Source organism: Bombyx mori, chromosome 26, assembly GCF_030269925.1.
Source record: "Bombyx mori chromosome 26, ASM3026992v2".
Lineage (NCBI taxonomy): Eukaryota > Metazoa > Arthropoda > Insecta > Lepidoptera > Bombycidae > Bombyx > Bombyx mori.
In genome coordinates, this window is record NC_085132.1 from 2768192 (window position 1) to 2780883 (window position 12692).

The window sequence follows — 12692 nt, forward strand, 5'->3', positions numbered from 1 at the left end:
GCGAGTTAAAGAATATTTTAGGTAATTTTTTTACACCTTGGGTTACATTATTGGAGTTTTAGTAAGGATCCCTAATTTTTTTCAAAAAACAATTATAGCCTATGTTACTCGGGAATAATGTAGCTTCCAAAGAGTGAGAGAATATTTTAAATCGGTTCAGTAGTTTCGGAGCCTATTCAATACAAACAAACAAATATTTCCTCTTTATAATATTACTAGCGACCCGCCCTCGCTTCGCTTCGGAAACATTAAAACACATATGAAACCAAAAAAAAAAAATTAAAAAAAGTAACCTATGTTCATCAGGGACAATGTCAGCTTCTAATGGAAAAAGAATTTTTCAAATCGGTCCAGTAGTTTCGGAGCCTATTCGAAACAAACAAATCTTTCCTCTTTATAATATTAGTATAGATTAGTAGCTACAGATTAAATTATCAAAAAAAATATACCGGGATTTGTTTTAAATTGAATGGCTACTTGCGGTTGAACGCGTTTTCCTGTTTCGAAATTGATGAGCGCGTATCTAATTAAGTAGATTATATTTTTTTGGCGCGCTCATTAGGTTTTCCTTGAATCCGTAGGTAAGCAGTTTTAGAATACTAGGTCGGTGAGTTCCTCGAATTCGTGCACACAAAATTAATAGACATTTTTTGCGGAAATGTGCATTTTGTGTTTAGAATGTCGCGCTGTATGACCTACATACATAACGCTAAAATTAATTTCGTTAATACGCGTACGATACAAAAAAGAAAAAAAAACATGGCGTCATGGCACATTTACATTGTTCCCTGATTCGGGGGTTTATTCTCGTGTCGGCGACTCATCCTACGCCGGCCTTCACCGGGTCCGGTACGAACGCGTACCTCCGCAGCTGACCGATACGAAATTACATAGTTAACGCATTACGAGCGACGAGCATCGCGTTCGGTTTATTGACGCCGCACATCCGTCTGAACTTGCGAGTTAAAGTAAGCCCCCGCGAATGTCACCTAGCGAGCGCCCTCAGTACAACTGCAGGCCCGTGCATGTCCGCACGATCTATGCAGCGGCGCGCTAATAACGCCCGACTATAATTAATAAGCCATAAGATGACAGTTCGAATTCGAATTCCGAATGTTCGAATTTAGGAGCGGAACGGTCGGGAGCGCGCGCGCGACAGAGACCGGTATATATCTTCGCGCGTCTGCTATTTCGGTGACGTCGGCCGGTGCATAGAGAAATAATAATGAAAAGTGGCATTCACTATTCAGTAATTTCGTTGTGTTTACGCGTCGTGCTGGCTTGTTTTGTGGACGGCGGTTTCTTTTTTTTTTTTGTTCGTTTTTTTTTTTTTGTTTTTCGAATCGGCGTGACATCTCAGCGGAACTAGTGGCGCCCTCTGGACGGATCGTGTGCTCAACGCGACTGTGTGTAGTAGTAGTACACACGGTCGTAAATATTGTAATTCACGGACCTGTCACAACAATGGCAGGAACCTCGTGGACGTATTAACGTACAATGTATTTATGATGTGTGATGTGACGCGTTTTTGGCGCGGCCGAACCGCGGCCGGCTCGTAGCGCAGAAAATTGAGCTAGCGGTGGTGATACTTTTTTTTTTTTTTGTAATTCCAAACTTTACCTACGGCGATCTTCAGTTGCGCGCGAGCTGTCCCCGCACGCGCCTCGCGTCCCCCTAACGAAACGAAAACCGCCGAAAAACCACCGAATGTGTCCCGATTCGGCCTCGAGTCCCGCCGAAACGCGACCAGCCGAACTCCGTGCGAACCACTTCGAAGCGTTCCATTTTCGAATCCGTTCATACAACGCAGCGCGCGTTCGATGACCTCATAAAGTGAAACTAATTAATTTTCGCTCCTCTTTCACTTTGCTCAATATTGTGATTTAGACTTTAGTGCCTTGCCCGTACAAAAAAAAGAACTCGAAGAATATCGTGATGATACAGTGCAAACTAAGTTAATTAAAATAGTTAGTTTAATCAGAGTGTATTTTGCGAACTATACGTTTGTATTAAGAAACGTTTGAATCCGGAATGGAGCACGTCGTGAATGGACAAATACTGCGCTTTGTCTAGGTGAGTGTTATACGATAAGACGTGCCATTGTTTGTCAAAGTTGCGCGATGTTTCTTAACGCCTATCAATCGGATGACGGCTCTGCGTAAGCGCCTATCTTAATCTATGAACTTGATTGGAGCGAAACGAAATCAGCCGCGAGCCGGTCGCATTCCTAGTGCGCGACTCGAAATCGCGTATGGGAACTTCGCTTCTGTGATTAAGGGCAAGCGATTATGACCCTTCTCGGTTATCGGGCTGGGAGGGTTTTTCGTTGTTTTTCGCGTGCACTGGTTTCGGGTTGACGAACTGTTCTGTTGTTTTTCGTTCGCCGCTCGCTTTGAACATACGCGATGTTGCGGATGCATTGGCCTTCGAGCCAACACAGTTAGCTGCATACAGTATGGAGTCCGATAGGCACTGAAACTGAATTCAATACAATCTCAACGATGCAATGTTGACTGGGACAATTTTTTTTATTGCTTAGATGTGTTGACGAGCTCACAGTCCACCTGGTGTTAAGTGGTTACTGGAGCCCATAGACATCTATAACGTAAATGCGCCATCCATCTTGAGATATAAGCTCTAAGCTCTCAGTATAGTTACAACGGCTGCCCCACCCTTCAAACCGAAACGCGTTACTGCTTCACGGCAGAAATAGGCGGGGTGGTGGCACCTACCCGTGCGGACTCACAAGAGGTCCTACCAGCAGTGATTACGCAAAATATTTTGCGAGTTTGATTTTTATTACACGCTGTTATTCCTTTACCGTGGAAGTCAATCGTGAATATTTGTTATGTACATATCGTTATGTACTATGTTTTTAGGATGTACATTTTCGGAACAAAAGTATTTTGGGCGATTCAATCGTTTTGAATTAGGGAAATCCCTATGAGTGTCTGTGCGGTCAACGCGTTACAATTAAATTAAATATATGTATTGCCGAAAAACAAGGAAACATTAGTTAGGTATATTAGACACGTAGGAACAGCAACTAAATCAATTGAAAAGACGAGTGGATGAAGAAGGGGTTAAGTACAATTTTTAAGATTTTTTAGGTTTTACATTGAATGATGGTTTTATATGCCTATAGACCATCTCGTATGTCGTAACACTCTTATCAGAGCGGTCGTGGTCGTCGTCCAGCATCATTGCCGTGGGCAGATGTTATGCGCCTCATGAGGAACCGCCACTCCGCACCAATAACTCCATTCTTCAAGAACTCGGCATTAAGCAGCGTCTTTAAGCGCTTGTGCATGGACGCATACTATCATTTTTTGGACATGTCTCCCGGCGAGGAAATGACTCCATAGAGCGCCTTGTCGTTCAGGGCAAAGTAGAAGGCACCAGACCGCGTGGAAGGGTGCCCATGCGAGGCATGAAGGAGTTATGTACGAAGAAAAAATATTATCACGTTCAATGAAAGTGACATAGGCGCTTCTTTTTTTTTGGTGAAAAGAAATGGAGGTACTATAATTTCACGTTTAAAATAATAAAAATAACAGCTACAAACGCTAATATCTGAAAAATAAGTAACAAAAGTTTGTTGCCAGTTTTCAGTATGATACATATTGTATCATATCCCTTTCAATTGCCTATTGTACAAATGTATGTGCTTTTTGACTGTTTTTTTTAATGTAAATTGTGTTGGTGTGCAATAAAGTGTATTCTCTCTCTCTCTCTCTCCCCTTTCATCAACTCATGTCCTCACTACATAGTATAAAACAAAGTCGCTTTCTCTGTCCCTATATCCCTATGTATGCTTAAATCTATAAACCAACCCAACGGATATTGATGTGGTTTTTTTTAATACATAGAGTGATTGAAGAGGAAGCTTTATATGTATAATAACATCCATTAAATAGTGGAGAAATCAATAATAAATTACAGTTACCGAAGCGAAGCGAGGGCGGGTCGCTAGTAAATTATAAAATGACTTTTTTTAGCTACTCATGTCTTTAAAGTCGCTTCGTGTGCCGATTTCAAAATTTCAATGGCAATACGTACTGAACTAATGTCCAGTATTGACTTGAACGTTGCAAGATGAGCATCTAGCACTACCAATACGCCGTTTTCACAGCCCAAAGCAGCAATTCGCGATGGATCTCTTGGGGTCAGTCGTCAATCCAATTGAAATTTCGACCTTATCTCTTTACGTTAGTGGCGCATTCAGGATGCTTTAAGCCTGTGGTAACCACTCAACATCAACGTCTATTTCGTCCAATAAGATGTAGAAAACGGGAACACTAAGAACTGTTCTAGTACTCTAGAATTACGAGTACCGTATCTATAGTTTAACTTTCAAATAACAGACTATTTTTTTATTTTTTTTATTCTATTTGTACCTAATAGGTAGTTTTGTTTTAAAGTAAGCTATTGTTTTACTGTCTTTTGGTTCAGCAAATGTCCATTCGTTGAATTTGGCTAATAGCTTTAGTCGTAGATCATCACTTATGAGAGCTCGTAATGTGATGATTGTTAGAAAAAATTCATTCATATTTTTTATGATTTTTTTGGATTATATAGGTCAGATAGCTCGTTATGGATAGGAAAGGATTGTCAGCTGTGATGTAGGCGTCGGAACATGTCGGATCAGGATTTTTACGAAATGATTTACTGTTTTTTTTTCCTAACTATGCTTATAGCCTTGAGAGGCTATATATCAGCGTTACCCTAACGTGTAGGTGAGTTCTCGGGGCTCAAACCGAAGTTGTTGTTAATGCTGACCCTAGCAAGAGCTGTGCTTCGCTGAATCTAGCACCGGATCGGAAACGCGAACCACTGAGAAGATCCGGCGAGAAACTCAGTGGGCTGTGTCTGTGGGTTAATTCACTCGTCGAGCCCTTGGTCGCAAGCGACAGGTTTGACGAGGACGGTGACCGGTTTTATCTGACTGACTGTGACACATTCTGAGCACTGTGGGTAGGATGATAGCAGATAACCTCTCCGCGATCTTTCTGGTCTTATTTCGGGCGTCGCCATTCGAACTCAATATCTTACGTCGTCAAATATGATCGTGTCTTTGAGCATCGGTGATCACCCACCATCCGGTCACGAGCTCAAGTGCTTATTACTATAGTTGTAAGGACCATTGTGTACAAACTCATTTATCTTGTGTAGTCGTGCGCACATGGCTTATGTTGCAAGCCAGATTTTTAATTTGTTATTATTTATTGTGTATATTTTTACCAAGCGATGTGTATTGTGTGCTTAATAAATACATCGTGTAATAAAAATGAAACCCGTAAAATTATAATTTGCGTAACTACTAGCTGTAGGGCATGTTGTAAGTCCGCGCGGGTAGGTACCACAGCCCTGCCTATTTCGGTCGTAAAGCAGTAATGCGTTTTGGTTTGAAGGGTGGGGCAGCCGTTGTAACTATACTTGAGACCTTAGAACTTATATTTCAAGGTGGGTAGCGCATTTACGTTGTAGATGTCTATGGGCTCCAGTAACGACTTAACATCAGGTGGGCTGTTAGCTCGTCGACCGAAAATCGAACCCATTGGCCAGGCAATACAGCTAAACACATTCTACCAGCGCTGTGCAAGTAGCGCTTACAAAACAGGAAACATTCAAATTTATTTTGCGCCCAGAATTGTTTGATTCATAATAACAATGATAAGCGTGACGTACTAATTGTCAAATTTGAATCATTACGAGGAAATTTGGATGGGACGCCAAAATACATTGTGTTTTGAAATATTAAAAAAAAATTGATAATATTAATAAACCGAAACGGAATCCTTTATTTTATCCTGGAATTAAAGCGAAGTTATAAAATTGTTGTTTTGCTATCGGTCCTTGATGCGTGTGCGAATTTACAAGTCAATTGGACGTCTTGAAGTCAATGAAAATGGCGTTCAAAGATTCCGTTACATAGATATACCTATACGCTGGAGACGGTCATTAGTTTGGTAGCCAAACGAAACGCAGCACGATTCCCGAGAGATGGCAGCACGATCGCGGTATCGTCGGAGTTCGGCTAACTTCGTGCTACGACAGCGCCTAGCCGATGGAGGCGCGTAGACGCCATCACACTTACCGACCAGCCCTCTTGAGGAGCGGTGCCTCCGTCCTAAGAGCTGTCATTCGTTTTCGTTTCCTAACGTCAAGGGAAGATCTCTAAATTGTTCTAAGACAACAAACGTGATTGGTGTACTCAAGATTTCTCTTAGCTCGATCACTCTATTCGCCTTTATGATTTCTGACGATGGTATTTCCTAATCGAATTACAAATACAAACTGTATAATTTTTATAAAATACTAGCTGGTCCGGCAGACTTCGTAGTGCCTCAATCGATAAATAAAAGACCTAAACTTTTGTATAAAATAAACTTAAAACAAAAGGAATCCGTCCGACGGTGGACACATCAAAGGAAAAACCAAAATTCTTATTTTTATTTAATATCGAGCATTTTCATATTTATCTACCTTTTAAACCTTCTCTGGACTTCCACAATTAATTCAAGACCAAAATTAGAGAAATCGGTTGGGCCGTTCTCGAGTTTTAGCGAGACTAACGAACAGCAATTCATTTTTATATAAATAGAAGAAGAAGATTGACGGTAGTTAGTATAATATTGAAATTTCGCTGAACGACAGTCTAGTTGCTGTGACCACGGACAACTGTAAATTATCCCAAAAGTCGGCAAAGATTAAATGACAGTAGTAAAGACAAAAAATTCAAGATTAAGTCGTAAAAGTCTATGGGTCGCGGAAATCAAAGTTTTTTTTTTCTTCTTAGATTGGTTACTGGGACCCATAGAAATCTATATCGTAAATGCGCCACCCACCTTGAAATATAAGTTCTAAGGTCTCAAGTATAGCTATAACGGCCGCCCCACCCTTCAAACCGAAACGCATTACTGCTTCACGGCAGAAACAGGCAGGGTGGTGGTACCTGTGGCGGGTAGCCATCATACAACGCAAGAAAATTGACAGATGCCTGAATCTCGCTTACGACATTTTCAAGATAAAAGCGCATATATACCTACAAGTTCCGAACAACAACATTCGAACCGTCGGTCTACCGAGCAATATCACCCACTCGGTGGAAGATCTTCCCTTTGTCGTGTATCTCTACAGTACCTACCCGTGCGGACTCACAAGAGATCCTACCACCGGTGACTGTATTTAGAGCTTTAGTCGCGCTCTGAAAACTGTAATAAGCCAACGCACAAGACACGCAGTATCGATAGGAGAGGCTAGGTATGGGGAACTATGGTCGCCCAAGTCAAAACTATCAGTAGCGCACGTTTGGCTAACAGAAGGCAATGTCCCTTTCGATGTTCGAATGAAATAATATTGATCGCGTACAAAATTGTCGAAAGGCGTTTTTGGTTAATAATTGAAAGGGGTAGTTTTCGAGGGCGCTCGATCGATAATGCAGTGGACATGCGATCGCCAACGTTGGACCCAATGTTGGACAATCAAAGGATCCTCGTAAGGTACCTATTAACTGCGACACCCAAATGGAAATTATTGGTAGCGGCTTGAGCTAGTACGGTGGCTGTACGTTTGAGAGTTCGACCTCAAATCTCAAGACGGATATTGCGTTCGTGTCGTGATGTCCATGGACATCGACATAAAAAGCCTCAAGAGATTAATTAATATCGTAATTCTGTTGTAAGCGTAATCGTTATCTTCAAAATACTTTGTTTTTATAAGTTTAGTATCGAGGAGAGAAAGGCTTTGGACATGTATCTTTGTAATTAAAAGTCTGTTTTATTTGGTATTAGCTGACCCGGCAGACCTCGTAGTACTTCAATCGATAAATAAAAGACCTAAATTTTAGATAAAATAAACTTAAAACAAACAAAAGGAATCCGTCCGACGGGGGACACATCAAAGAAAAAATAAAATTGTTATTTTTTATTGAATTTCGAGCATTTTCATATTTATCTATTTAAACCTTCTCTGGACTTTCACAAATAATTCAAGACCAAAATTAGCCAAATCGGTCCAGCCGTTTTCGAGTTTTAGCGATACTAACGAACAGCAATTAATTTTTATATGTATAGATTAGTATCAACAATTCGAGGTGTTTAATTGAACTTTAATTATAATATGTTTACCCCATTCAAATGGCTAAAAAAGTTATTTAAATTAAAATATTTTTTTCAAATTTTAACCTTTAAATGGCTCTCTTATAAAGTTGCAAAAATGTCGTTTAAACCAAATATCCTTTCTTTTACCTCTCGATAATAATTCTTTCATCCTAGGTTGCCCGGAAGGAATCACTTATAGCCTTAAAACAGTTGGTTAAAGCAATTTAATATATATATATATATGTCGGCGGCAGCGCGCCAGGGATGGCTAAGCGGTAGGTTCCGTCATCACTCGTATTCGATTGAACTCAGTTTAGTTAATAAAACTTTTTGAATAACAATTATTGAAACTCAACACACACAACTTTCACAATGACAGGATAAACCGACAGTTTCGTTCCACATACCGACAGACTGACTGCCAAAGACTCACTGACTGAGACGGACGGACCGTCTGATACGGACCGAATGACTGTCTGACACGGAATGCCACGACTCTGTCCACGTACCGCCATTTTATACTGTGGCGCCACGTAGTGTACCCTACATTTTGTGACATTTATCAACACAACATTTCATCATTTAAAATAATAGTCAAAACAACTTCTTAATATTACTAAAAGTCGTTATCCACGACACGGCCATTCTGACACGTCACACGTCCTCGTGTGATGGTTAACCTACAATCAAAAACATCCACGGAAACACTTATTCCGCTCGATCACTCCTGACTACACTTTACGACTTATCGGAAAATTTAAAAGTCATCAAATAATTTTTATTCTAAACACAAATTCTATAACGACATTGAAAGATTACACAAACGAAAATAAGTGATTTACTACTGCTGCAAGGTCTCCCCGTACAATTCATGTACACAGTAACTAAGTCAACCCTGTGACTACCTCCCTGTGACTACAAGTGTTCAATGATAGTCATCCCTGTGACTACAAGTGTTCAATGATAGTCATCCCTGTGACTACAAGTGTTCAATGATAGTCATCCCTGTGACTACAAGTGTTCAATGATAGTCATCCCTGTGACTACAAGTGTTCAATGATAGTCATCCCTGTGACTACAAGTGTTCAATGATAGTCATCCCTGTGACTACAAGTGTTCAATGATAGTCATCCCTGTGACTACAAGTGTTCAATGATAGTCATCCCTGTGACTACAAGTGTTCAATGATAGTCATCCCTGTGACTACAAGTGTTCAATGATAGTCATCCCTGTGACTACAAGTGTTCAATGATAGTCATCCCTGTGACTCTAATCAACAGTCATCCCTGTGACTCTAATCAACAGTCATCCCTGTGACTCTAATCAACAGTCATCCCCGTGACTCTAATCGACAGTCATCCCTGTGACTCTAATCGACAGTCATCCCTGTGACTCTAATCGACAGTCATCCCTGTGACTCTAATCGACAGTCATCCCTGTGACTCTAATCGACAGTCATCCCTGTGACTCTAATCGACAGTCATCCCTGTGACTCTAATCGACAGTCATCCCTGTGACTCTAATCGACAGTCATCCCTGTGACTCTAATCGACAGTCTCTTTATGAGAACCATCGCATATAGATTTCTCGACAAGAGAACATTCGGCACCAGATTCCAAATAAAAATAAAAACGACTCACCAGATTTTTCTCATTTACCAAAATACCCGATGTTACGCAGCTACTGGCACGTCACAGCGTCGCTCTGCTGCTGCGTTGCTCGCGGCCGTAGATGACATCGCGCCATCAATTTGCCTCGGCGGCAACTCGTAGCAATGTTTTTGCTTAGATGGGTGGACTATGCACGAGCTCACAACCCACCCGGTGCCATGTAGTTATTGGACCCCACAGACATCCACAACGCAAACGCGGCATCCATCCCGAGATACAAGTTCCAAGGTCTTAGCATAGCTACAACCGCTGCCCCACCATTCAAACCGAAATACACACTGCTTCACGGCAGAAATAGGCAGGGTGATGGTACTCGTGCGGTCGATGGCACTATACGGAGCACCCGTCTGGTGCCACGTCCTTACCCACGAGAAAGTCGCCGCGCTGCGACGCCGGCAGCGCGCGATCGCAGTCAGAGTCATTCAAGGATACCTCACAGTCTCCTACGAGGTGGCGCGCCCTAGCGCAAGTGTAGCTGGAGCGCGGGGGCTCCAATCTCGGCAGTCCGTGCTGGAGGCGTGGTCTCGTCGTTTGGCGGACCCGTCGGCCGGCCTCCGTACCGTCGAGGCGATCTGCCCGGTTCTCGCGGACTGGGTAGGCCGCGACCGCGGAAGACTCACCTCCGGCTACCTGTGCAGACTCACAAGACTTTTTACCACCACGCAAACTTTTTACCACAGCAAATCTTACCAGCCACCACGCAAACTACAATTTTGCGGGTTCCACCTCTCCTACACGATGTTACTCCCACACTGCGGAAGCCAACCGCAAACACTTGTCAAGCACGCACAAGCACGCACTTCACCAAAAAAACTTGCATCCGCCAGCGGGACCCGAACCCCGCCGCATCGCCAGACACGAACGCACCGGACGTCTTATCTTACAGGTCACGACGACTTCAGATGTGTCAATTTTTCTTCCCCACGGAAACTTGCTTGCTTTCTTGTTTGCTTGCTTGCTGGAGCCCGAAGTCATCGAACGTGTAGTGTTATTGGTATTGAATCTAGTAGATTCTAAAGTTTCAGCGAAAAGTCAGTCTTATGTCCTGATTTACTGCACTAGTGCCATGTAACTCTAGCAGTAGTCATTGGCTTAAAAACGATTCGTGTCGGAACTACCCACTCGTCATGACAGATCCATTATTGCGATCGAAGTTTCACTTGAGATTTGCACTTGCCTTAATTTCTTGCAATAGCTTGTTACGTGTCGTATTTCCGCTAGTAAATGCCATGTGATAAGTCGAGAGTCAACTGGGCAACATGAGCCAGAACGTAATATGTGACGATTTCTTCGTGGCTCAGATCTTCCATCGCGGTAGCAGACGTGCAGACGTTATTACAAGACTTGCGTATGCTGCATTCACGCTTTTGTGGCTTACCATTGCTTAAATTGATAAGCGTCGCAGCAAGAATTTTGCATAACGAGCGAGAAATAAGTCACAAATGCCTCCATGTGACACTTACTTGTCAAATCCGCGACAACGTGATAAGCCACCGCCTTTCAGGGCCCCACTGAAGACTACAATGAGCTATGCACCATCCAGTAGACGTTCATCGAGGTACATATCATCCATAGCGCACCAAGCACATGGATCGGCATCTGTCTGTTCCCGATGAATTTTCGACCCGCGATCTCAGATACCGTTACTGGTATTCTGATTTCTGATCTGCATCAAGTTTTTTTCGCTGTACTTCGAACATGTTCAAACACGTCACGCCAGTGAGAGTAGAGTCCTGATCCCACTTCTGATGTCGACGGCAGCGCCACCAGGGATGGCTAAGCGGTAGTTTCCGTCATCACTCGTATTCGATTGAACGTCAATAAAACTTTTTGAATAATAGTTATTGAAACTCAACACACACAACTTTCACAATGACAGGATAAACCGACAGTTTCGTTGCACATACCGACAGACCGACTGACTGACTGTCAGAGACTTACTGACTGAGACGGACCGACCGTCCGATACGGCCTGCATGACTGTCTGACACGGAATGCCACGACTCTGTCCACGTACCGCCATTTTATACTGTGGCGCCACGTAGTGTACCCTACATTTTGTGACATTTATCAACACAACATTTCATCATTTAAAATAATAGTCAAAACAACTTCTTAATATTACTAAAAGTCGTTATCCACGACATATATATTCTGGTAGAGAAGTTGTGACAATACCAATATTTCTATTAAAAAACGGCCCGATTTAAAAACCATTTCAATACGAACATTTTTGTGATTATATTATTATGTATATCTAATAAAACTAGAGGTCCCGCAGTAGTCGAAATTCGACTATAATTAATTGGAATTGTAAGTTTGTACACTATTATGATTGAATTTTATACTTCTACTAGCTGTCCCGGCAAACGTTGTGTTGCCTTAAATAAGAATTCTAAGAAAATTCTACTGTAGAAAAAAAAACTCATTTAACCACATAATACCTCATTATAAACAAAAAAATATATCAAAAAATAAAAATAAAAAATTAATGTTTGGGGTGAACAACCCTTTTCACTTAGGGGTATGAAAAATAGATAGTAGCTGATTCTCAGACCTACTGAACATACTATTGATACACAAATAAAACCAAAAAAACATGGCTGAAAAATGTATAGTATTGTATAGCTCTCAAATATATTAAGTGTATAATCTATGATGTATAGTGAGTAAGACAGGAGACTTTTAGGCGGGAACGCGAGGAGTGAAGTTTTGTGATTTTTTTATTTTGTCTATTTAGTGTTTCTTCGTGGTTAAATTTGTAATAATGGTGGTTTATTAACTGTCTATTATCTGTGAAAGTGCACAAATGTGGGAAAATGAAACAAAGCCGCTGGACGTAACTTTTCGGGATCTTCCAAAAAGTCCACTGAAAAAATCTTAGTAAATGACCACCATTTTACTAAGATTATATTTCATC

General features: G+C 41.6%; 1 protein-coding gene across 1 annotated transcript in view; it reads left to right on the top strand.

Moving 5' to 3' along the window:
* The first annotated feature begins 1010 nt into the window (after positions 1-1010).
* Positions 1011-12692, top strand: part of LOC101737038 (mushroom body large-type Kenyon cell-specific protein 1) — a 204171-nt gene continuing 192489 nt past the window's right edge. Inside the window, exon 1 of the mRNA XM_021352441.3 lies at positions 1011-2073. The gene's annotated coding sequence lies outside the window, so the exon portion shown is untranslated. The remainder of the gene's footprint in view (positions 2074-12692) is intronic.